General features: G+C 46.3%; 1 protein-coding gene across 1 annotated transcript in view; it reads left to right on the top strand.

Moving 5' to 3' along the window:
- Positions 1-24,653, top strand: part of MAP6 (microtubule associated protein 6) — a 71,963-nt gene that overhangs the window by 25,958 nt on the left and 21,352 nt on the right.

Below are 24,653 nucleotides of genomic sequence, written 5' to 3'. Positions count from 1 at the left end.
GGGGCCCCGCCCCCCCCCCCCCCCCCCCCCCCCCCCCCCCCCCCCCCGGGAGGCTAACGTTACAGATGTTCCCACGGCCTCGGGCTGAGCGCAGCCAGGGAGCCAGTCCTCAGACTGCGAGCAGCCTCCCCTCACGGCTTGGCCTGCCATGCAGCTGTGCCGTTTCAAATCCCATGTTTACCCGCATGGGTTTCTATTTTTACCTCGCATCTCTAAAAATATGAACCGACAGACTAACCAAAAGTGATTTTGGCACTTTCAAGGGAAAATAGATGGGTAAGAATTATTGAATAATTGCTAAGCCCTCCAGCCTTGCCTAATTGGGTTTTTGGCAGACGCCGTAGGAACCGATCGTTGACTGAAAGCGGTCATAGAGGAGTGTAGCACTTCGTGAGCACGCTTGTTTGACCTTGGGGTGGATGCTTTCCGTCCTCACAGAACACCTGTGAGGTACATCTTTCCCATCTTGCTTTCATAAAGTGAGGCTCAGGCATAATCAGGCCCTCGCACCAGGCTTCACGGGCCGGAAGGTGCGGCTGGGCCTTCAGCGGGCTCCATTTGACTACAGAGTCCCCTTGCTTTCCCGGCCAAGACTGCCTCCCAGAAGATGCTGGGTCCCCAGGGCGGGGTTAAAAGGCATGCTTCTCACTAATCACTTTTATAAAACCCTGATGATATATCTCTCATTTTATGAACCAAAAACTTCCACTTTACTGACTTTCCCAGAGATAATTCTTATCAGATATCTGACATAAACCCATATCCTAGCTGCTTATTTTGCTTCACATTTTCCTTCCCCCTCCCCCAGTAATTACGCAGTAATTGTTATGTGGGTAATTACCTCATTAGTAATTTGGTGTGAGAAAGCTCAGTGAAAGAATAATAAAAGGGCGTCTCTTTATCGCTACAAGATTACAAATGACAAATACAGTTTTAATAGCCCTTAAGCCCCATTAAAAGAAAAGGGAGAACTTTTCCTGCACAATATTTTGGCACTTGTTAGCACATCTCTTAATCAATCCCTGTTCCTCTAAAGAGCCCAAGTTTCCCTGCGGTTTGAGAGCCCGTTCCTAAGTAAGTGAAGGCACTCGGAACATTCTAGTAAGGAAGAGCAGCAGCAACAGCCCTGACCACCAGACTTACGTGCCCCACCACCGCCCTGTTCATGGGGGAGAGGGAGAAACATGGGGGAGGGCATCATAAAAAAGGAAAAGACCCGTGCCCTGGCAAAGGGGCTAGTATCCCGGCCGTTGGTCCCCGGCCCCAGCACCGCATAGTCCCTTCTATGGAACCAGCTCAGAAGCTCCAGGGGGCGGAGCCTTTGTCCTGCTTGGGCCTCCCTGGCCTGGCTCTCGGCATGAGGACAGAAGAAATGTGAGTCAGGGCTCCTCAGTGTCACAGGCCTGGCCACCCACTGTCTGGCTTCATTGGCTGCCGTTCACCCTGAATGTTCCCCATCCTCCAGGACTCTGACCACAGCCACCCCTTGGTGTCTTCATGGAATTTGCTTTCACCCTTTGGGCCATGAAAAGCTATGGGTGCCATCTTTGGTGAATTCCTGATCATCAAGATTCAACTCATGTCCTCCCCTCCATTCCTGGCCTCTCTCCCATAGGTAGAATAAATCTTCTTATTTATTTGCCCGTAGCACTTTTTACACACTTCCTGTATGGCATTATTCGAGCATTCAGCAACAGTCTTCACTCCGAGTCTCTTCTGTCTGGCCTGGTGACAGGGACACAGCCTCTGTAGCCCGTTCCACTGTCGTCCTTCATCTGGATCATTCAAATAGCCTCCTACCCGGCCTCCCGGCATCCTCCTTATTCTTAACCTCCCAAGACGAAAGGCAAATCATGCCCCTCAGCACGAGATGAGCACCCAAATCCTCCAGGGGCTCCGCATCTCACATAAAGTGAAATCAGATCTCTCACTCTGATGTGCAGGGCCCTACCCCACCCACCCTTGCTCCTCTGATCTTAGGTCCTGTCCCACTCCTCCTCCCCCTTTCCCCTTGTCAGCTCCAGTCCAGTGACCGTTGGCCTTTGTCCTCACACACACCTCTTGCCTCAGGGTCTTAGCAGTCTGCCTGGAGGACTCCTTCACCAGATGTCCCCAAGGCTCACTTCTTTCAGGTCTCTGCTCCCACGTCACTTCATCAGAGAGGCTGCCCTTGACCCTAGGTAACACAGCGCACCTCTTCATACATACAAGTGCACGTGACTCTCTGTCGCCTTTATTAATCTTGGTAGAACTTCCCACCACCTGGCATATTATAGAACTATTTGTTGGTTTATTGTCCGTCCCCCGTCACTGGATTGTAAGTCACTGCTGTCCAGGACAGCAGGGATTTGTCCCTCCATTGTATCCCACTCCCCTATCGACGGCATCTAGGTTAATATATATTGAATAAATGAAGCAGTGAATTACCGAGAGCATCATCCAGTGAGCCCTCCATAAATACTTACTGATGGAAAATCATAAATATGCTCAGAGTATGTGCCAAAGCAGGGAAGTTTAATTTCAAGTTATATGAGGATTAACATAAAGAACAAATAGGCAGACGGACTTCTTGGAAGGATCGTTTACCTTCACACATCCCACGGAATGGGGATTTATGAGCAAGCATCAAGAAATTTGAAGAACACAATGGAATAATTTCTGCCATGTAAATGGTAACTCAAATGAAATGCTTACGTACGTTCCAAGCTATCAGGTTTTGTGCAGATATTATCAATTGTTGTTTTTAATGACAATATATATTAGCAGCTTAAAAATAATCAGATTATCCTGCTGCAAACAAAACAAAACAAAAACTGGACCAGGAAATGAGAGGCCTGAGAGTGCTGGTTCCAGCTTTGCCTCTAGTTTGCTATGTGATACAGTGGAGTTACTTGCCCTCTCTCCACTTCATTTTCCCAGTCTATAAAATTCACATACTGGATGAAGTTATTTCTGGAATGTCTACTAGCTCTAAAATTCTAGGTCCTAGGGATTGTTGGCTGGCTAGCTGACTGAAGCTATGGACAGGAGACTTTAGTTTCCACAACACTGCCTCAGTCTTAACTCTCTTCGTTGGTTCTAGGTTCTTCTTCCCACTCTTGTCCCACTCTTTCCTAGACCAGAGAAGCCCTACTCTTTATCTGAAATTTTTTTATGTACACCCTGAGGTCCCTATATCTACTTTGAGTAGTAGACAGAAAACAGTAGAATATAAAGTCATAAGAAGCAGAAATAACGGTAACTGGAGGATATTTATTTGGTGAAAAGGGAAGGAAGAAGAGGGATAGATATGTTGACTTATATCCAAGAATCAGGGGGAGAATATACAATTCATGAGCCTGTTTCACTTGCGACTTTTTTTTTTTTTTTTTTACTTGTGACTGTTTTTGAGAAGCATTTCTTTATACACTTTTGCACAAGAATTACAAAGTATTACATTGAATCTTCCCTCTGTCAGATTATAATCACAGATGTTTGAACAAGGAAAGACCCAGAAGAACATCTGAAAGGGAGATCTTGCCCACCTAATTTGATGTCTTTGGGCAAGTCCCCAGAATTGCAATGGATGAGAACACAGAGGAAGTCTGCCTGAGTTCAGGTCTACCACTCACTAGCTAGGTGACCTTGAGTAAGGCACCCCCTATACCTCATTTTTCTGGAAATAGAATAGAGTTAATAGGGTTGAAGTAAGAATTAAATAAGAAAGCTCAGTGAGGGGGCGCCTGGGTGGCTCAGTCGTTAAGCATCTGCCTTTGGCTCAGGTCATGATCCCAGGGTTCTGGGATCGAGCCCCACATCGGGCTCCCTGCTCCGCGGGAGGCCTACTTCTCCCTCTCCCACTCCCCCTGCTTGTGTTCCCTCTCTCACTGTGTCTCTCTCTGTCAAATAAATAAATAAAATCTTTTGAAAGAAAGAAAGAGAAAGAAAGAAAGAAAGAAAGAAAGAAAGAAAGAAAGAAAGCAAGCAAGCAAGCAAGCTCAGTGAGATAAAGTAACTTGCTCCCAAGGTGACAGAACTAATTGTTTGAATCCCAGAGCCTTAGTAGGAAATAGATGTAAAAAGAGTCAAAGGAGACTGTCTCATGATTTTAGATTATCTGTTGATTAAACCAATGGATTTGAATAAGAAATGTCTATATGGTGCCCACAGAGGTAATTCCACCATTGCGAGAGATTTGCTCACCCATGCACTTTGGTGTCCATTGCAGCAAAATATACCAGAAACGCCTTTGCTGGTGGTATCTTCGGGATGGAATTATACTATGCTAGCTGAGTAACGCAACCTGATACCTAGTGACTCTCTCCTACGACAGCAGAAATGATCACTTTTCATTGATCTCCTTTTAGATCTGACCTTGATATTCCTTCCTGCACCCCCCTAAATATATCAGAGCACCTGAGGTTATAAGCATGTTCCCTTTCAAATGAATGTCACTGGTCTCGTGTTGAGGTTTGTGCTCCGAAGCAAGCAATGATAGAGCCTGGATCTGGCTCTGATCTTCCAGTCCGCATAATCTTCTAGTCACCAGCCTTTGAATGTGCCCTCCCCCCACCCTTTCATGTTTGCGTTTTGTGAGCTCAGAGCGCCCCTGCAGCCATCCGTCACCATAGCTGTGAAAGCACGTCTGTGCTGGGTCCTGCTGGTCCTGTGTTAAATGAGCCCATGCAAAGGAGGAACGTGGGCAGGGGGTTGGGCAAAGGGCAGAAGTCAATTAAGAAAAATACTGCTAGGGCAGGGGGATGGGCAACAGGGGTGAAGGGGATGGGGGATACAGGCTTCCAGTTAGGGGATGAAGAAGTCCGGGGAAGGAAAGGCACAGGGCGGGGAGTGCGGCCAATGGTACTGCATGGGGGCAGACGCTCGGCACACTTGGGGTGCGCATGGCGGCACGTACAAAGAAGCTGAGTCACTGTGTTGTGCGTCTGAAATGAAGGTAGCCTGCCGTGTCAACTATACTCAAGTAGAAAAGCATTTTCTAGAAAGAAAAACTCTTCTACCGTATTTCGTTAAATCCCTAGTACCCTAGCAAGGTAGGTGACATCATCCCTGGTATACAGGTGAGGAAACGGAGGCTTAGAAAGGGCAGGGGGCCTCGATAGAGTCACACAGCTGGAAAATGGCACATTTGGGACTCCAAACCCAAGCTCTTGCTGATAGGCCCTGCTTGGTTACTGCTGAGAGTAGTGGAGATTGTGAAGAGTGACCAAAAGTAGCTAGGGATGGCCTATAGTCCTGTGGACAATGACATTTGCACCAGGTGGAACCCCCCTCAGGGTACGTCAGATTACGCTAGTCCCCCCGGCCCCGTGGGCGTGCTGCCTGGAGCCAGGGGCTGCGCCTGGCCCTTTGCGGACACTAGCTCCCCAGGTCATCACCTTTCACTGCAGGCCTCTCACCTGGCCTCTGACCAACCTTTCACCGATGGCCTCTGACCAACTATATTGGAATCGCCCTAGGAGCTGTTCAAATACAGATCCCAGGGCTTTGCCTCCGGGACGGGAACAGTGGAATTTTCATTACTAAGAAATGCTCTGGTGGTGTTTGGCCCTCCAAGTTTGAGAACAGTTGTTCTTAAAAAGTAATAGGTTCTTGGGGCGCCTGAGTGGCTCAGTCAGTTAAGCGTCTGCCTTTGGCTCAGGTCATGATCCCGGGGTCCTGGGATCAAGCCCCACATCGGGCTCCCTGCTCAGCGGGAAGCCTGCTTCTCCCTCTCCCTCTCCCTCTGCCTCTCCCCCTGCTCATGCTCTCTCTCTCTCTGTATCCCTGTGTCTCAAATGAATAAATAAAATCTTTAAAAAAAAAAAAGTAATAGATTCTTGTTATTAATGAATCACTTAAAATCACTCACTGCCTTTTTTGAAGCCTTTCTAAGTTAAGCATTTTGTATTTAAAATATAGTTACGGACTCTTTTACTGAACAATGAATTTAGGAAGGATGTGAGTGGGAAGCTGGAATTCAGCGCCGGTTGAGTGAGTTTTACTTTACCCAGAGGAATTTGAGGGAACTTATTTTTAGGACTGACTAGTAGGTCACAACTATAAAATTCAAGTCTTGGTATATATAGTCTGAAATTTGGCCTCCAGTCTGGACTTTTGTAATATTCTATAATATGTCAAGTAGCTTCTTTGAAATATTTAAATAAAATGTTCATAATAAATTAGGGAAGATACAAAATCATAGAGACAGATTCATTTCCACTCAACATCCTAGTGCTTCGACTGTGACGAGGTACAGTGCATTACAAACACAAATACGCTGGTGAATCCTACGAAACATTCAAAGAAGAATTAATACCAAGCCCTCACAGACTTTTCCAAAAGATAGAAGAGGAGAGAGCACTTCACAACTCATTATGGAAGGCCAGTATTTCTCCGATCCCAAAACCAAAGACATGAGACTCACCAGTGAAGGCAGGATGTGTTTAAGCCCGAGTCACCTGCTGGTTCTGACTCTGGCAGGCGGATTTCAGGGGAGGGTTGAGACAGAGCACGATGAAGACAGTGATAATGGTGATGGTGGCAGTGGTTATAGTTACACAGCACATGCACACACTCACACAGACAGATTTGAAATCCAACAGTGTGCTTTGGTCAAGCATTCTTTTCTAGGATAGGTCTTGGTCTTTTCCTTACTCTAGCTATCTCATTGCTATGGATATTTAAAATGTATTAACAGGGGTGCCTGGGTGGCTCAGTTGATTGTGTCCGACTCTTCATCTCAGCACAGGTCTTGATCTCAGGGTCATGAGTTCAAGCCCTGCGGTGGGCTCCATGCTGGGAGTGGAGCCTACTTAATAAAAAAAAAAAAAAGATGTATTAACGGATGATAAAACAAAGATATATCTTAGGAGCAAGAATTGGGACTTTTGCTCTGGTGTCAACAAGATTTACTCTCGCTGACTGATTTTTTCCTCTCCCCATCCTTCTGCCCACTCAACTGAACTTCCCTCCCATTATTGTCCCACTGTCCTGTCTCCGTACACCCCCCCCCCATCGCCCCTGCCAGCCGTGTCTTTCAAACTTGAATTCACATCTAGATCTAGCCCCTTTCATTGTTGTATTTAGTTATGACCACTGCAGTTTATGTTAATCCTTTGACAAACAGTTGAGTAATGGCAGCTATGGAATAAACTGCTTTCCAATCTCTTTGGTCTCAAAAAAAGAGAATACATTTTGTGTCAGTATTTAGAGTAAAGCCTTTTATCCTTTGTAGTGGAATCTTTACTGCATGCCTGAGAGCAGAATTGATTCAGAAGAAACGTACTTGTGGGTCGAGGATGCCAAAATAAATAAATTAATTAATAAATCCCGTCCTGGGAACCACTTTCTTCAGCACAGGCTGACGTGCTAGAGTCCCAAGCAAAGACACAGTGGAAAGATCCAGACTTGGAGCCCTTTTGAGTTTGGGCCCTGCACTGCCACTTGCCAGGTCTATGACTTTAGACAGGTCACTTTACCTCTCTGAGCCTCCATGTTCTAATCTCTAAAATAGGAACAGTAACTTCTATCTGGAAGGGTTGGTTGGCTTAAGATTAAATTAGATCAAGTATATAAATCAATTATTAAAGCTTTTGGTATACAGTAAGTCTTCATTCATTGAAATGTAACTTTTACATTGAACGAAAGCAGTTCTTAGGACATCATTATAACGTGACTTTATTTCTGCTTCCCACTATCCTTTTTCATTTATTCTGTGGGACAAGTTCTTCTGCTACCGTTGCTTGAAAATTTGGGCAAGTTCTGTAACTTGTACAACAAATTTCAGTAAATCAAAGTCCTCTGTCATTAAAATGTCCATCCCATGTTATAGTCAAGATATCAGTCTTTTTAAAGTTACTGCCTTTTCTCCTCCTGCAGCTCTGGCCTGCTGTAGAGGAGAAGCGAGGAGAAGCGAGGAGAAGCCCATGGTGGGGCTTCTACTTCACTTGTCCTATCCTTTGCCCCCTATTCAACCTGCCCGATGCTGGGTTTCAGGGGTGAAGAGCAGGAAGCAAAGGGAACAGAAGGGTTCTTCTGGGACTGGGGGTGTGGTCACGGAGACTGGTGCTCTCTGGACTAGCAGGCTTTCCGGATGGACTGTCTCTTGGGGGTGCTTTGTTGAGTTTTCTAGAGGCCCCCACTCATCACCGTGGACCTGTCCCTCCAGGAGAGGGATAAAAGGGATAAAAGTGAATCCTCTGGCAGGTCCCACCCTCCTTCCTCCACCCTTCCCACAGTCCCTTCCAGCTTCTTTCTGTTGAGACGTGTTTGCCCCCTGAGGTAGCCCTCTTGACCACATCTGGCCCCAGGAAACTACATCGTGCGTTCTTTGCCCGAACCACAGACAGCTCAAGGCACCCCCAGTGCAGCCCTTTCTCCCTCTCTCTGCTCCTGGACAGACCAGCCAGCCATCTCTGACCTTCAGATTTCTCTGGAGAGTCACCACCGCATCCCCCAAGATCCAGGTGTCCTTGAGCCTCTCTCTTGACTTCAGTTGGAGGGAAAGCAGCCCCTTCATGGCACGCAGGGTTCTCACCAGTGTCCTGTCCCTGCACTTTTCTTGGCCTCTGCTCTGGAAATTCCGCCTTCTGACAGCACGCCTTACTTTGGAATTCGGTATTGTCTCCTTGCCTCAGCTGAGCCCCACTCCCCCCAATCCTGGGACGCGGCTGATAACTATATTATTCTTTTTTTTTTTTTAAGATTTTTTTTATTTATTTGAGAGAGAGAATGAGATAGAGAGAGAGCATGAGATGGGGGAGGGTCAGAAGGAGAAGCAGACTCCCTGCTGAGCAGGGAGCCCGATGCGGAACTCGATCCTGGGACTCCAGGATCATGACCTGAGCTGAAGGCAGTCGCTTAACCACCTGAGCCACCCAGGCGCCCCGTTAACTATATTATTCTTGTCTAACCTCGCTCGGCATCTCCACTTACTGCTGTCCAAGGTCACAGCACCTAACTACCCTCAGCCCCGCTTTCCTCATGAGGAAAGTGAGAACGGTAACAACTGCCTGCCTCGAGAGGCCTCTGTGGGGAGTAAATGAGATAGCACATAAACGTCCTTCCCTCAGTTCCTGGCACTGGCCAGTTTCTCCGGAACAACAGCTGTTTTCAGCGCCATCACCATCAGCATGATGAATCTGAAAGCAGAATTCCGCGTCCTTTTGTTAGCAACCCCCTGCCCCGTATTGCTTGGCCAGAGCCCGCACGCGCACACGGGGCACGCGTACAGACACAGCTGTCCGGGCAGAGTGGTGGCTGTTTGGGGGTGTCTCAGTCCCTCACCCCCTTTGATGCTGGCTCTCCTACAACCGGCACCCTTGGTGCCCTATCCCCCCATCCCGTAACAGCCCCTCAAATTCATTTATCTCTTTACACTGTCTCTCACAGCAACCTAATGAAGTGGTGGGCCTCGGTGGAGCCATCTGCTGCTGGATTGTCACCCCTCTCTCTCTCAGGATCCCTGGGAATCCCCTAATGGCCCCAGAGTTTCCTGAGGCAGAAGGCTGGGGCTAATCCCCATTGTTGGGAAATCACACGCAGGATCCTCTCTGTTGGGTGACTACAAGCATGAAGACGATTTTCGCGTCTCATGCAGTGACGCTCTGCATATCTGTCTTGCTTTCAGTCATTTCTTCCTAACTAGTCTGGTTTTGCTTCAAAAAGAGAAAACGTAAGTGCTAGGATGGTAGGCCTGTTTCCAACCTGTGCTGTGCTTTTTCTGTCGCCTGTCACCATGAGACCCCATCCATCACCCCTAAGAGTGGTTGGGGCCCCGCTCTGGGCCTTTGCAGCCCCCTGTGCCTCTCTCAGCTCTAGCACCACCGCTCATACCACACGAAGCCAGTCTGTTTCTTTTTCTCTTCTGCCCCCCGCTAGACGGTGCGCTCCTGTCCTTTGTCCCCCCGGGCTAACATAGTGCCTGGCTCGCTGCTTCCCTGAGGCCCCAGGTAGTAACCACCTCTCTGAGCTTGCTTTCCTCATCCATAGACTGCACAGTAATAGTGCCCATCTCAATGGCTAGTGCTGAGGACTCAATCACATCACGAGGGCAAAGCTCCTTGCACACTGTAGGCCCTCAGTAAGCAGTAATGATCTTATAACTGCTGCAGACACTCAGCAATTGAATTGAATAATTTGTCAGCAGAGTTGACAGTAAGTTTTAATTCGTCATCATTAAATAGAACATATGTGAATCTGTAGCCTCCAGTCTCTCCCTATCCCCAGGCTTTCATTGTCCCCAAGGGGCCTGAATCACCCGATCAAAGTGCCTCCCAGGCCACATCACCTCATCACTCCACCACTCTGAGATCTTGAGTGGCTCCCACTGCCTCCGAGTCAAGTCTGACTCTGTGACCCCACCCTACCTCTCCACCAGGCTTGCCTCCACTGCCCTTTATGTAATCTTGACCATAAAATGAGGTGAGAACGTCTTGGGGTGCTTGTCCAGCTTTGCTGCTCTGTGATTCTCACACAATCCTGTTCATTCAACCTGCCTTTTCTGAATGCCTGCTGTGTGCTGGGCCCTGGGCGGGCCCAGCCTACAGATCCTGTCCTCGGGGCCTTTAGCCCGGAGGAGAACATAAGCATCTTCAAGATGTGGTTGAGATGGGGAAGGATGCACCGTGGGACCTGGGGCAGAAATCCTCAGCCTGTCTGGAGGTCAGCGATGGCTTCACAGAGTTGGCATGGGGGGTGGGGGGGGAATCAAGCAAAGAGTATAGGGCCTAGGAGAGCATTCTGGAAAGAGGGAAGAATATAAGCACAGACTAGTGCCGACCAGTGCAGGCGTGTGGATGGGCAGCTCGGGGGACGAGAGGGGCAGGCAGCGGGCCTGCAGAGGCGGGCCATGGCAGGGCCAGAGTGGAGGTCTAGTTGAGGAGTCTGGCCTTGACCCTCCAGATGCAGAACCAGCAAAGGTCCTTTAATCACTCCCCCCACCATAGCCAGAAGTGTGCCTCCCTTCTGGTAGCTAATCTGCACATTTTACTGGGCTCCACATTTTATTCTAATAGTTACATAAGAGAAAAAAGTCATTTTTAAATGTTTTGTTTTGTTTGTTTTCTATACAGAAACAGATTCGTGTAAGACAATAGGAAAATGTCTGATCTGTAGTTAAGCATTCACTTGGAATTTGATTTCTGACCGTTCCATTTACCAGCTGTGTGCCCTTGAGCAAATCACTCGCCTCTCCAGGCCTTGGTTTTCTCATCTGTAAAAATGGGGGAAGGCCCCACCTTACAGCACCGCTGTGGGGAATACAGATGAGAGCATGTTTTTGTGGGGCATCTGGCACATTGGAGGCCCTGACATATCCCTTCTCGTCCCTCCCCTCTCAGTCGCTGGGTTTCTAGTCACCCGGATGCCAGCCTGGTGACCTGCACAGTGACAAAGAGTGCCGGGACACTGATGTAAAGGAGGGTTCCTATGAAATAGTCACGGCTTCCCCCAAAGACTAGGTGTTTTGAAGGGTTTTGTTTCCCTGGCTGAAAGCTCGCAAACTCACTGGCCAGAACCTGCCATTCCAGGCTGTCCGGCATAGGAAGGCCACTAAGGCAAGTCCAAGCGCTGAGGCTTCGTTCGTGAGTTTGTGGGTGTGATCTTCTTCGTATGCATAGCCCTGGAAAGCTCAGAGCAGGGAAACTGGCAGGGATTTCAGTGCCTCCTCTTCTTTGAAAACTCCTGTTTATCTTCTCAAACCCCCTCAGATTCTCGTGGGAACCTTGAACTCCCAGAGCACCTCTCAGCCCTCAGCTGGAAGTTCCTTAAAGGCAATGATACTCAGGCTGGCTTCATGAATGCTTATTCAGCAGAGCACCTGGCAGAGGCTCAGAGGCACGAAACCATGGTTAAATACCGGTTGAGCACCTGCTGCGTGAAAGGTGTTGTGTTCAATATATTTGCTGACCAGTGGGCACGAGCCAGGAGACTCGGGTACCTAAAGTACGGTGCGATGCTTGCCTTTCTCACCAGCGCACACCTTTTCCTGATGGCCCTGTAAATTATGCTGGCTTGTGTCTTTAACCTTTTTTCTCTACCGCCTTCTTTGCCTATATTTGAGCTGCAATTTGCAGTGCCGTTTCCCCAGGAGGAAGGGGAAATACAAAATTCAAGATGAGGACAGGCCCATGCAAAGACACAGACTAATGAAAGTGTTTCAAGCTTTCACAGGGCAGCTTATGGAGGTCGAAATGTGGAGCTGAACAGACCCAGGTTCAAATCTGACCCTGACTGACAGAGACACCCCACGTAAGTTCCTGCACCAGTCTGGGGTGGTGCGGGGCCACCCTGAAGGTTAGAGAGCAAATATGTGTAAGTGCCTCCCACCCGTGGCGTAGAGAGGAGATAGGAAGTCATGCGGCCCTGGCTTTCCTGTTGCCCCTTAGCAACTGGCCTTTATGTTTTTTTTGGTTTTTTAAGAATTATTTATTTATTTATTTGAGAGGTGGAGGAGGGGCAGAGGGAGAGGGAGAGAGAAACTCTGAGCAGACTCTGTGCTGAGCGTGGAGCCTGACGCCAGGCTCGATCTCACAATCCTGAGATCATACCTGAGCTGAAACCAAGAGTCAGGCGCTTAACCGGCTTTGCCACCCAGGTGCCCCACAGCTGGCCTTCAAAGGTGCCACCCCAAATCACTGTCCCCTGCTTGCTGGCCCAGGCAAGTGACTACCAGGACTGAGTTTGACACTGCAGCTTCATGAAGAAATTCTAGGTCCCATTTTTGACAAAACCCCTCCGGATTTCATGAAAAAAATGTCTCACGTTTTCTGACTCTGACTCCGATGCCTCTGAGTATGTCTATTATTTCTTTAAAGTTCATAGGTTGCTGAAAGACTTGCTGGAAAAAAAAAATTGCATTGCAAGACAAAAGAGAGGCACCGAAGCCAGGAGCGTTTAGTTGTGCCTGGGCAAATGAAGTCTGCAATTCCACTCAGCAGACTGCCCACCCTCTTGCTGCCCAGCTGCACTCCCCCTGCTGTGCCCCCAGAGCCCCCGCTACCTCAGCTGAGATGAAGCATGGGCAGCCCAAAGCCGAATTTACTGGTATCACTTCCAGTGAATCATTAGCAACAAGAAACAAACGTGACGTTATATGCACCAAAAATGGCCTCGTGGGGATCACCTACTTAATATTTTTATGCTCACCATTACTTAATAATTTCTGAGATTTGGTCAGGCTCCAGCACTGGCAGACTTAGAATGCATTCGTATTTCCAAACAAAGGAGTAGTTTGCAGCCTTCACACATGATAATTAATCAAGAATTTGTAATACATGAAAAAATGTTTCTTTTCCAGTTATTTCCTTAAGACAAGTTTCTAGAAATGGAATTGCTAGATCAAAGGATAGCAGTTTTAAAGGCTTCACTCCTTAATTCACATAGTCAACAAATATGCATGGAGGACTTGTGATGTACCAGATACTCTGCGGGAGCCACCCCCCACCACCCCCCCAAGGCACAGAGGTGTCCTGCTGGGTCGAGTGGGGCTCTACCTTCCCCACACCCTTGCCAGCAGCGGCTACAGTTATGTCTTTCCCGCTTGAGCAGCCTACACAAAAATAGTAATATATTCTCAGGGGCTTAAAGATTTAAATGTAAGAAATAAACATGCAGAATAGAATTACAGGTAATTATATGATTATGTCATAGGGAAGGATATAAGGATATGGAATCATATATATAAGGATATGGAATCAAAAATAAAAGATAGTAATTCTTTGCAACTGTGTTTCCCCGTTTATCTTTTATTATATATAATATATGTATAATTTATTATATATACCTATACATAGCTATATATATCTATAGATAGCCATATCTTTATATATCCTTATATATCTATATATATATGGAATCATATATATGAATCATATATATATCATATATATGTATGATTCCATATCCTCATATATCCATATATATAAAATAAAAGATAAACTGGGAAACATAGTTGCAAAGAATTACTATATTTTATCAGGGTGCCTGGGTGGCTCAGTTGGTTAAGCGACTGCCTTAGGCTCAGGTCATGATCCTGGAGTCCCGGGATCGAGTGCCGCATCGGGCTCCCTGCTCGGCAGGGAGTCTGCTTCTCCCTCTGACCTCCCCCCTCTCATGTGCTCTCTCTCATTCTCTCTCTCAAATAAATAAATAAAATCTTTTTTAAAAAAAAGAATTACGATCTTTTATCTATAAGAGTTATAGAGAACTCTTACAAATTAGTAGGAAAAAAAACCAGAAAACCAACTGCAATGGCTATGTGTTCCTTTTACAATTAAAAAAGTAAACTCAGGGTGTCTGCTCATTCAGCAACGCTGATTGAGTGCATGCTGAACCGTTCCGGCCTCCAAACCAGGCGCCAGGGGCACAGAGATGGCCTCGAAGCCACCTCTGCCCTCCCAGGCCTCACATATGGGCGTGGAAACAAATAGCCAGGAGTGTGATGTGGGAAATCAGACAAAGAAGCCAGCACAGGCAAGCCCTAGGGCCTCAAAGCGGACAGGGACCACCTCTCTGCAAGGGGAGGGATGTCAGGGAAGAAGACGTTCCAGCTGGGTTTTTAACAGCTTTATTGAGATATAATTACATAAGATAAAATTCACCCCTTTTACAGTTCACAGTGGATGAGGTTTGATCAATGAATACGGCGGTACAGCCATCCCTGAAAGAGTTTTAGAATGCTGCCATCCCTCGTGTTCATTTACAATCAATCCATACTCCCGCCCTAGGCCTAGGCAGCCCCTGATCTTCTTCTTTCTATGGTTTGCTTTTTCTAGAAATTTTATGTAAATGGAATCATATAATATGTAGTGTTCTCTGTCTGGCTTCTTTGATTTAGCATGATGTTCTTGAGATTCATCCATACTGGTTCATTCCTTTTTACTGCTGAGTATTATCCATTCTATGGATTTCCCCATTTTGTTTATTCATTCATTAGTTCATGAACATTTGGGTGCTTTCCAGCTTTTTGGCTCTCATGAATAATGCTGTCGCTAACATTCAGGTATAAGTTGTTTGTAGATGCATGTTTTCATTTCTCTTTGGTATTTAGGAGTAGAATTGCTGGGTCATAGTGTAAGTGTATGGTTAACTTAAAAATAATTTTTTCCCCAAAGTGGCTGTAGTTTTACATTCCCATCAGCAATGTAGGAGAGATTGATTGCCCCACATTTTTGACAACATTGAGCATTGTCAGTGTGCTTTATTTGAGCCATTTTCCCGAGGATGTGGTGGTATCTTACTGTGGTTTTAATTTATATTTCCCTAATGACTACAATCTTTTCATGTGCTTATTTGCCATTGTATATCTTCTTTGGTAAGCTGTCTATTAATATTTTTCCTATTTTTAAATGGGTTGTTTGTCTTATCCTTGAGTTTTACGAGATCTTTATATATTCTGAATGCAAATCCTTCATCAGATATGTTTTGCAAATATTTTCTCTCAGACTATGCTTGTCTTTACCTTGTTTTAATGGTATCTTTTGAAGAGTAAACAGTTTAATTTTGATGAACTTAAATTTATCATTTTTCTCTTTGATTGTTTTGGGGTTTTGTGTCATATCTAAGAAATCTTTGCCTACTCCAAGATCACAAAGATTTTCCTGTATGTCTTACAAGCTGCATGATTTTAGGGTTTACATTTAGGTCTCTAGTCCATTTCTAATTAATTTTTTGTGTATGGTGTAAGATAATGGTTGAGATTCATTTTTTTTCACATGGATATCCACTTTTTCCAGTACATTTGTTGGAAACACTATCATTTTCCCTATTGAATTACCTTAGCACATTTTTCAAAAATAAATAAACCACATATGTGAGCAGTGGTATGATGGTGAATGTTTAACTAGCTCTCTGGAAAAAAGGAAGGGCCTGATTTGTAGTGTTGGCCAATTTCCTGATATTTTCACATGGCTGATTTCAAGCTACCAGTAGTTGAACAATCAGTGCACCAAATTACTGAAAATTTAGCAAATTTAATCAGCTCTGTGCACCAAGATAAGCCAGCTTCAACACACTACTGTATGCAAAAATCTATTTTGTTCTTAGATCAATGTGTCTATCTTTATGCAGTAACATGCTTGGTTACTATAGCTTTATAATAACTTCTGAAATCAGGTGGAGTAAATCCTCAGACTTTGTTTCTCTTTCTCAAAATTGTGTTGGCAATTCTAGATCTCTTACATTTCCGTATAAGTTTTAAGATCAGCTTGTCATTGTCTACAAAAGTCCTCTTGGGATTTTGATAAGGATTGCTTTGAATTTATAGATCAATTTCTAGAATTCCTGTCCTAACAATATTGACTCTTCTAGTTTAGGGACATGGTATACGTCTTTATTCAGGTCTTCAATTTCTCTTAGTAATGTTATGTAGGTTTCACTTCTAGGCATTGCACTTTTTTTTTTTAAGATTTTATTTATTTATTTATTTGACAGACAGAGAGAGAGAGCACAAGCAGGCAGAGTAGCAGGTAGAAGGAGAGGGAGAAGCAGGCTCCCCACTGAGCTAGGAGCCCGACATGAGGCTCGATCCCAGGACCCTGGGATCATGACCTGAGCAGAAAAGGCAGTCGCTTAACCAACTGAGCCACCCAGGTGCCCCTCGCATTTGCACTTCTTTTGTTGAACTTGTTCCTAAGTATTTTATTCTTTCTGATGTTATTGTGAATGGATTTTAATTTTTTTTTCTTTTTCCAATGTCTGTTACTAGTCTATAGAAATAAAATTAATTTTTGTATATTGATTGAGTATCCAGCAACCTTGCTAAACTCATTCATTTGTCCTAGTGCTTTTTGTAGATTCCTGAGGATTTTCTAAATGCAAGATCATATTTATATAAATAAGGACAGTTTTACTTCTTCTCTTCTAATCTGGATGCCTTTAATTTATATTTCTTGCTTTATTATACTGGCTATGACCTACAGTACAATGTTGAATAGAAGTGATGACAGTGGACATCATTGCCTTATTCCTGATCTTGGGAGGAAATCATTTAGTCTTTCACCATTAAGTATGATGTTAGTTGTAGGGTGTTTATAGATGCTATCTATTAGGTTGAGGAAGTTCCCTTATGTTCTACTTTGCTGAGTTTTTTTTTTTCCTAAATCATGAAAAAAATGTTAGATTTTGGCAAATGTTTTTTCTATGTCTATTAATATTATCTGTGGTTTCTGTCCTTTACTCTATGAAAATAGTATATTATATTAACTGATTTTGTGGTGTTAAACCAACCTTGCATTCCTGAGATAAATCTCACTTGTTCATGGTGTTTAAACCTTTTCATTTGTTGCTGGATTTGATTTACTGACTTTTTGTTAAGGGTTTTAATATTTATATTCATGAGAAATATTGATCTATAGTTTTCTTGTAAGGTCTTTGACTGGCTTGGTATCAGAAAAATATCTGATATTACCCATCTTAAAATGATTTGGGAAACGTTCTCTTTTCTAAAAGAGATTGTTAGGATTTGGTATTTATTTTTTCCTTAATGTTTGATGTAATTCACCAGAGAAACCATCTGGGGCTGGATTTTCTTTGGGGAAAGATTTTAAATTACTAATTCGATTTCTTTACTTGATATGTATTTATTCAGTTTTTCTATTTCTTTCTTAGTTTTGTAATTTGCATCTTTCTAAGAATTTATCCATTTCATCCAAATTCATTGACATGAAGTTGTTCCTAGTATTCCCGTATAATTGAGTTACATTTTAAAGAATAAATTAGCATGGTCTCAGTAAGTCATAAAATGATGTTTTCTTCAGCACCAGCTTGATTTGTGAAAAAGATGTTTACTAAGTACTTCCTAGGCACCAAACAAAGAATGAGGAAACTTAAGCTTATTGAACACTTCACTAGATGTATCATGCAACGTCCCTGGCACTGTGTGGAGCTCTCATAGGAGTGTACTCCCAGAATTCTAGGTCTACCCCCAGAAGGAGGCAGCACTTTCAGGGCATACTCTCAGTGTTTCCATTTCCTGTCTAAGGAACCATCTTTCTGCAACTAATGGACACAGATCTTTGGGGACCCAACTAACCAGAGGAGTGCAGCCTTTGTTTTTCAACCTCAGCCGGATAACTCTGTGGTCTAGTGGCAAAACCACCCCAGAATTCCTACGACCAAAAAGCCCAGCTAATAAGGGGGTAGTGTGGGGCAGGGCAGAGTGAGAAAGGAGTCATTGTGATTTTCCTATAAGCTCTCATCTAGCTCTTCTTTTTTTCTACCTGAGATGTATTTGTATGTGTACTTATTTTAACTACCACACGCCCTCACTCTTATCCTCCACCTGCCAGCTAGAGCTTTCTTATTCTGCACCTTTTTCTTCCATACAGTTCTTAGCACAGTGCCTAGTAAATACGGCAACCTAAATTAATTTGTGTAGAATCACATTGACTCCTAATTGAGCAATTTTATTTTAACTCTCTGTCCTCACAATTCTATACATGTTGTGCATATGAGCTTTCTTTGTGTGAAACACTATCTCCCAGGTGCACAGGGGCTTGTGAGCCTCATGCAGCCTGGGACAGGACTTAGCAGTTACCCGCAGAATCTCCATTTACCTAATGAAGGAACCCAAGCCCTGATGCTCGTCATTGCCAACTGCTACCCATGTTGGATCTTTCCATGTAAGGGAAAGGGCAGATTCTTTTCCACTCATTCTCTGTTCACATTAAATTAGCTTCAAAATTTTCTTTACATACAGACATTGCTTTGCTCAAGTGCATGCCCTCCTCATTTTAGAAAACTATTAGATATGGTGTGCACGTGTTTATTGGATATTAATGGATTAGAAGCGTGGTCCTAAATGCTTACAACATGGGCATTCTCTATCAGATCCCTTTCTCTCCTCTCACACAAAAGAAGCTGAAAGGTGCAGGCAAGTAGATACACAGGCATAGATCGTAAAGCTCCTCTCTTGACCCAGTCATTTCTGCCAGGAAGAAAGAATCTTCTGTTCCCCTCTAAAGAGAGAGAAGCCACTCTAAGCTCCCTGCAACCCTCTAGGCTCAGGTGTTCTTTTCTTTTTAATCTCCAGATCCGACTTCCTTGAACCAGCTCCTGACAATAGCTTGGCAGCCGACAGCGTTCACTGACTGTCTCCATCAGATTTCATGAAAGAGCCTGCTTCCCTTCTTCAAGAACACTTTAATATGATAAATGTAGGCAAGGTTTTTGAACAGAGACTTAATGTGTTTCCATGACAATGTAAATCACCTATGAGAATCTGCAGGAAGATTTTAGACCATTAAGACTTAAAAGCACGATTTTCTTCCTTCATAAAGCAGTAGAAGAATGTTGTTGAAAATTTTGATGTCAAGAGGATGGGGAGAGAATTTTATTTCCCAAGAACTTAGATACATAATAAATCTGGGCCTTATGGGCAGAGACATGGAATTTATATTTGAGCATGGCTGGCAATAATCCATTATTCTGGGTCCCTACTTTTGTCAAGAAGTGATTTGTACCAATTAACGCATGTAGATATTCTCCCCAGCAGTAGAATTATTCCTTGTATGATTCTATCTCTCTTGTAAATGCCAGGCTTTTTCAAATTAGAAATGAAAGAGCAGCCCCTATTCTCTTCTTTAACAACAATTTCTCTCCAAGGCCAAACCCTCTCGCCATTCTCCCGACGCCTGCCCTCCTCCCTCTCTTGGGGCCTGGCTTCATCAATCACACGGCTCCCTGCCCGTCTTCAGTCTCCCCCCTATAATTGCTCTTTCAGTATCTCCCCTTGAATCGCTGCAAGAAAATGTGTGTAAGTGGGGCAAGTCCTTAAGCGAACATCCGTGTATGGTGGACATTCAGTATTGGAGATTCAATTAATCAGGCATTCACTGAATGCTACTTTGTTCAAGTCCAATGTGAAATGCATTCAGAAAGAAACCTGGCATTGGAAGCTGCTGCCCCGATTTTGCCCTCTCTTAGCACCGGAATGTGGACTGCCGTGGTCAGAAATACGGCCATGGGGACAGGCATTTGGTGGTGTGGTTGCTTCTGTCTCCCCGCCTGACTAGCAGGTCAGTTCACACTGCATCGCTACCTCTGTGCCTGGCATGTAGAGGATATTCAGTAATTTTCCTTGAACAAACGACTCTGTAATGAAAACCAAATACATTTATTATACAGTTATGCACCATGGACTTTATTGTACTGACACAGATGGGCGGGTCCTCTTCAATGACTACATCCTCATTGAACCCCGCATCAGCCCTGTGAGGGAGGTGTCGAGCTCCCTGCAGTTCAGGGCAGGGGACAGCCTGGACCCAAGTTTGGAGCTGGGATCCCGCCCAGGTTTCCTGTGCTCTTGCGGGTGAACCACCTTCTCTGTCCTGATCCGGGCGCTGTGCTGCTCACCTTGTTAACCTCTGTCTGCACCTCCCTGAGCCCTGTATATGCTGTGTGCTCTGAGACATCATTTTCTCCTGAGGCCTGTGTTTCTTGGTTTCTGCTGATGACCTGGTCTCAAGGCAGCCTCATCTTCAGCAGCTTTGCTGCATCGGGGGCTTTGCTACCTTCTAGTGAGGGCTGCAATATGGTCCCCCCAGTGTCTTTTTTTTTTTTAAGATTTTATTTATTTATTTGAGAGAGAGACAGAGAGAGCAGGAGCAAGGGAGAGGGGCAGAAGGAGAGGGAGAAGCAGGCTCCCCCCTGAGCAGGGAGCCTGACGCGGGGCTCGATCCCAGGACCGCCCAGTGTCTTGCAACCAGAGCATGACCTTCGGTTCACTCGATGCCGCAGTTCTGCTGAGGGCTTGAACTTCCTATGCTCTGCTCACACCAGTGCTTTCTGCCTTGCTGAAGTGAAGTGTGGGTGTTTTAAGCCCCTTTTGATGAGAGGAATAGTTTCTGATCAGGGTGTGTATTAGAATCAACTGCTCTATAACAAATTACTCCCAACACTAAACAGCTTAAGCCGACAAATGTTTATTATCTCATACAGTCTCTGAGGGCCAGAAGCCCAGGAATGGCTTAGCTGGGTGGTTTTCGGCGTCATCTGAATACTTGCTGGGGCTAAGGATCCATGTGTAAGCTGGCTCACTCACGTGGCTTTTAGCAGGAGGCTTCAGTTCCTTGCCGCACAGGCCTCTCCGTGGGGCTTGTGTGTGCGTCCTCCTGTCGTGGCCGCTTTCTGTGCTCAGTGTGAGTGATCCCCAAGAAAGCAAGCAGGAGACCTGACGGGGTCTGTAGCGGCTCAGTCTTGGAAGCTCCATATGGCCACCTCCACCATATTCTGTTGGTTGGAGGGGAGTCACTAAGCCCGATCCAATTCAAGGGAAGCGGAACTAAGTCCCACCTGAGGGAGGAGCGTCCAAGTTAAAGGATAGCCCTTCACAGCCCTGCAGATGAGGTTGGACTCAAAAAGTAGGGTTCTGTCATGAATTTTCTGTTCTGTATCTCATCCCTCAGGAGAGGTAAAATGAACTTATAAAATAATTAAAGAGCGACATGAAACTGCATGGGGCACCACAAAGTTGGACAAGGTACTAAAGCATCCAGGAGCCAAGAGAGAGGAAATCCAGGAGGGGGCCCTGGAAGAGGAGAGCCCCGAGCTGGGCCTTGAAGAATAATTAAAACTGGGGCAGTCTGAGAGGAGGACATTGTCAATGGTGGAATAGTGCTGCCTCACTCAGAAACGTTCAGCAGCTCCCCAGGCCAACCGCAAGCATGTAAACATGGCATTCGAGGCCCTGTAAGCCTGGTCCCAGCTCCCACCCAGCCCGGTCGCCTTGACTTCCTTCCAAGAGCCCCACCCTCCACACCCCGAGCAGCTCACCTGCTCTCTGAACCTGCCCCACAGACTCAGAACGCTGCCTGAATTCCCTTTGTTCACTTCTCTGTCTCCATCCTCTAGTGCCCCCTTCAGAATTAAGCATCCTTTTCCCTCTGTCCCTCTGTCCCATTTGCTTAGGGTCACACACTAGAACAGATCCTAACCTACTAAACTGTAGCCGCCTCAGCCATTGGGTCACACGCCCTGTGGGCCACATGCCCCGCCCATGGCTGGTGTTTGGTAAATGCCAAATGAATAAAGGAATGAACGATCGAGCCGAAATCCGGCTGCACTGACAGGGGAGTCCGTGGTAACAGGCAAGACGTGAGTGAGCTGAGAGCGTGCCCCACACTACTCTGGGAGGAGCATCTCGGGGCTGGAGGAGCTCAGGGGTCATCTCGTGCAGCCATGTCACCTAAACCATCCACGGCATTGCGCACAGCAGGCCTGAGCCCGCACGGGCACCTCCAGTGAGAACAGACCAGCACACTGCGGTGCCGGCACGTTGGGGAAGTGCGGTGGGAAGGACGTGGGCCTCCCGGACCCAGACTCGTAGTTCAACCCTGCTTCTTTGCCAGCTGTTTGGCCTTAGGCAAGCCACCTAACCTCTCTGAGCCTGGCTTACCTTCTCTTGTAAGAGAGATATAATACTACCTCCTTTCAAAGTTGTTGTAAGGATTATGGAGAATAGACCAAAGCAAAACCAAAACAACCCTCCAGCTTGTAAAAGGGGACTAATGAACGGTAGTTAATTCTATTTTTGTGACATATGATTAGTTATGGCTTGTGGCTGGGGAAGGTTTTGTGGAGAGTTCAAAGAAAGCTCTAAGTAGCAGAATTTGGGTTTCAACCGAACTGTCTGTCATAATTGCAGTGAACTTAATCATGGGACTCACTAACATGGCCTCATATGAAGATCAGTTGTTTAAGATCAGGGGTCACCAAACTGCTCCCACGAGGACACGTCCCATGGATAATGCTCACCGTGAGACACTTGCCAGCCCACAGAGGCCAGGACAGAGATGCAGAAAGATGCAGAGGTTGGCCTGGGAGAGATGATCCAGAAACAGTTCTTAGGGCCAGTGTAGACCTATGTCGGTCCTAATTCTGGAAGCAGGCAGGGGTAGGAGCAGAGGACTTAGGGTTCTATATTCAGGAACCAGGTTGTTGCTGGTAATCCACATATAAGGGGCTTCAGCAATACTCTGGTCCTGAAGGGTGGGAGGAGGGAGCGGGTGCCTGGAGTCTTAGATGGGTCATGGTGGCCACAGCCCCCAGTGTGACCCAGGCCAGCCCAAAATGGCTCAGAAGTCAGGTCACAGTAGCTGGTTGAACCCCTGGAAGTGTAAAAGCGGGGAAGAGAGCACAGGAAACGATATAACACAGCCTTGAGGCCAGAGCAGATGGGTGCCATTAACAGAATCAGGAGGGTCTCAACCCTCCAAGTCCCCTTCTCCTCCCAGGTTCTCCGTCTCAGTGGGGAGCACTGCCACCCACAAACCAGAATCCTGGAACTCTCCAGATTCCCCTCTGACCCTGGCCTCCCACGGCTCAGCCGCTCTCAAGTCCTGCCCACTTCCCTTTTGACTCAGCCACTCTCGGTCCCCACTGCCACTGTCCTGGCTCAGGCCTCTGCTTTCCTCCGGGCTCACTGCACAGTCTCCTGCCTGGCCTCCCGACTCACCTCGCCCCGTCTGTGCGCCATTCACACTGCTGCTGAAGTTCTCTCTCCGCAAACTAATCTGGTCACATTCATCCTTGGCTTGGAACCATTTGGCAGCTCCTCGTTACAGTCCAGACCATCCCCTCAGCATGGCTGGCAGGACCTCAGGATCTGCCCAGTCCCCACAAGCTTCAACCGAACCACCTGAACTGCCTGCAGAGGGCCATGTCTCGGCAGCCTCTTCGTGTACCCCTCATTCTGCCTGAAGCCCTGGCCAGCTCCCCGTCCCGTCTCTGACTCCACTCCAGAACCCACATCCCCGACTCGCTCCCAGGCTGGTATAGGCTGTGTTCCCCACTCCCCTCTCTGTCATGGCTCTGTTCTTACTGTCCTGGAGTAACTGCAATCCCTCTGCCTCCCACACCTTGAGCCCAGGGCCTCTTCTTACTCACTTTGGGCTCCACAGAGCTCAGCATCCTGCCAGACAGACCTTAAGCACTCAGTAAATGTGTTGTGAATGAATGAACGAGAGAAAGAAATTGAATGATGAGGGAATGAAGACAATTTGGCAGGGCAGACAAGATGCTTTGGTTCTAGGGATGTTGGGTTTGAGTTGGTGGGGCCCCTAGGTGGGGGTCCAGGCTGCACTGGAAAGGCAAGTCTGAAGCTTGGGGGGGAGGGTCTCTTAAGAAACTGTGGTCTCTCTGCTCACAAATCAGCCAATTCCCCTCAGGAGGTCAAATGACCAGCAAGTGGCTCAGTGTTAACCAACCAGCTTTATCAACTCAGAGAATCTCTGAGCCAGAAGGAAGGATAAGGACATCGTCTGGTCTTTTTTTGACAGGTGTGGAAACCAAGGCTGAGAGAGGGGAGAGGCCTGCTCCACGTCTTGTTAGAGGCGGGGCTAGGACCTCGTGACTCTCACAGCCTCAGCTCCTTCTGCCGTCCCCCTGTGGCCTCCTGTTTGGGCCACTCGTCTCTGAGCCCCGAAGGAGGGCGTTATCAATGAGGGTGACGAGGGTGCTGGAAGAACCTAACCACAGATATTTACACCCTAACTCTTCCTTTCCCACAACACAGCTTCTCATGCCCCAAATGAGAACAGATCCATCGAACATCATGCACTCAATAAGCAGGATGGACCCCGTGGCCTCTGTAAGCAGGCACATGTACTTTACCCTGCTTTGGACCTTGTCCCTATCTAGTCTCCAGCCCTGTAACAGATCAGAAACAGCTAATTGGA

The sequence above is a fragment of the Neomonachus schauinslandi genome, chromosome 11, assembly GCF_002201575.2.
Source record: "Neomonachus schauinslandi chromosome 11, ASM220157v2, whole genome shotgun sequence".
NCBI classification, from domain to species: domain Eukaryota; kingdom Metazoa; phylum Chordata; class Mammalia; order Carnivora; family Phocidae; genus Neomonachus; species Neomonachus schauinslandi.
This window is presented reverse-complemented; position numbering and strand designations above follow the sequence as displayed.